Below are 2134 nucleotides of genomic sequence, written 5' to 3' on the forward strand. Positions count from 1 at the left end.
TATTGTACCACAGCTGAGCTGGCACTCAAACCACAACTCAAACCACAAGAAGCAGTTCTTCCCATACTTCCCTCCCTTTTCCAAAGGCATGGGAACCTCACCCTGTAGCCATCCCTACTACAGGCCATGGAGAGTACAGCAACACTACCACTGATGCTCCCGTAAGTCCCCAGGGTTCTTGAGTCAGCTGGTGGTGAATGCTGCCAGGCCTGGGACTCACCCTTCAGGGCAGTGGGCACCTGTCTGGTCACAGGCAGGTCCAGAATTGCTGTCAAAGAGTCAAGTCCTGGAATTGGGGACCCCAATAGCCCACTTATTACTCTACTGCCCTCTTACCATGCTGGTACCTGAAACCAGTATGTCTCAGAGGTTCACTCGAGGTCCTCAATGTAGTACCTGGGTATCGCTGCTGTTTATTCAGGAACCAAGGGCTATTCAGTTGGCTGGTGATGAATGCTCCCAGGGCTTAGTCATTTCTTTCAAGGCAGCAGGTTTCTTTCTGGCCCAGGGTGTGTCTAGAAATGTTGTTTAGGAGCTAGTTCCTGGAGCAGGGGCTTCACAACCCTGACCAGTGCCCTGTGCTGCTGTGGTTGAGCTGGTATTCAAGATGCAAGAAAAAAAGGGCTCCTCACTATTCCATCTCCTGTCCTCAAGCGGAAGGAAGGACTCTTTTATGGAGCTGCTAGCTGTGCGGTCTGGGGCTGGAGCGGGGCGATGCCAGCACTCCCTTGGCTGCCCCAGCTGGTATCTCGGTAGGTCATGTGCACCCCTCCACAGCCCCACTGATTACTGGGATGGGTAATTTCCCTCTGGCTAGAGGTGGTTTAAATACTCCCTTCCGAGGTGGGAGTCAGCTGAGTTTGGACTGGTTTTCCTTTCTCCTGTAAGAGACAGCGCTGAGTTCAGTGTCTCACAGCTACTGTGCTCTTGCTCTTCCGGCTTCCGGAGACGCTCTTTACAGCACACTGCCACTGCCTAGGGTAGGGAAGGGGTGGGCTCAGCGATTTCAGACTGTTTTTTCTAACTCTTCAGCGCCTCTTTCAGTGATACAACCAGGTACTATGACAGTTCCCCTGATTTGGGTTCTTATGGAGGTGTTTCGTTCTTTGTGGATAGTTGTTAAATTTGTGTCCTTGCGAGGGGGCTGATCTGTGCAGCCTTCTGTTCTGCTTTTCTTGCTCCGCCTCTCTCACCTTCTCTTTTTTTTCCCCTGAAATGCCTAAGGCTAAAGAGTGTGATCCCTTTTTACTATCCTAATATGAAAATGCTTTAATGTCACATGCTGGATGGAAATATTAGTTTGCAGTGAGAAGTACCTTCAATTGCTCATATTAAAGTGTAAGAAAAGAAAGCATTGTGGTTTTTTGTTGTTGTTTTTACCTTGTGGCCTTGATAAGTTGAAAGAATATTCTTTTATTCCAAAGATGGTATTTGGGGGGTTTTGTTCTGGATGTTAGTGCTAGGTATTTAGGTATTTGGATGGAGAAAAGAAAACTGGTTTTTGTCTATTAATATTTAGTATATTTTATTTTTTCATGTTATCTGTGACAATGTTATGACTTAGCAGTTACAAATAAGTAAAATTGTAATTGCTCCTGCATTTTTATTTAACTCCTTTATGTATCCTGAGAAGATCCTGCTGTTTTACCTAATTATCTCTCCAACATCCTCTGAACTCTCAACAGATAGGCACTACCTGAAGGTCATCTGAAAGACAGAAACTAAAACCTCATTCACAGGTGACTCCATGCTGAATCCCTAAAGTGCCTCGTCCCGCAAACCAATGTGCATCCACCAAGCAGTTTTCTTTTTCACTATAAATATTATGCTGTTTGAAATTTTAAAAAAATTAATCAAAGCCCATAGACTTAATTAAATGATGAATTTCAGGAAATGATAATGCCCAATGGGAGTGTTATAAAGCTGATAATAGACACACTGGCCTAAAAATGATCTCACAACATCACACCTAACCCCTTCTCACCACCTTCCAGTTCACATTCCATGGAAAAAGCTCCTCAAACTTAGCATGTTTTACTTTCCTTTTCCCAACTCATGGCAATTTGAATATTCACACTTTGCAGATATCAACATATTTCTAAAGCATAACCTTGGTTAAAGGCTGTTGAGGTAA

The sequence above is a fragment of the Macaca mulatta genome, chromosome X, assembly GCF_049350105.2.
Source record: "Macaca mulatta isolate MMU2019108-1 chromosome X, T2T-MMU8v2.0, whole genome shotgun sequence".
NCBI classification, from domain to species: Eukaryota; Metazoa; Chordata; class Mammalia; order Primates; family Cercopithecidae; genus Macaca; species Macaca mulatta.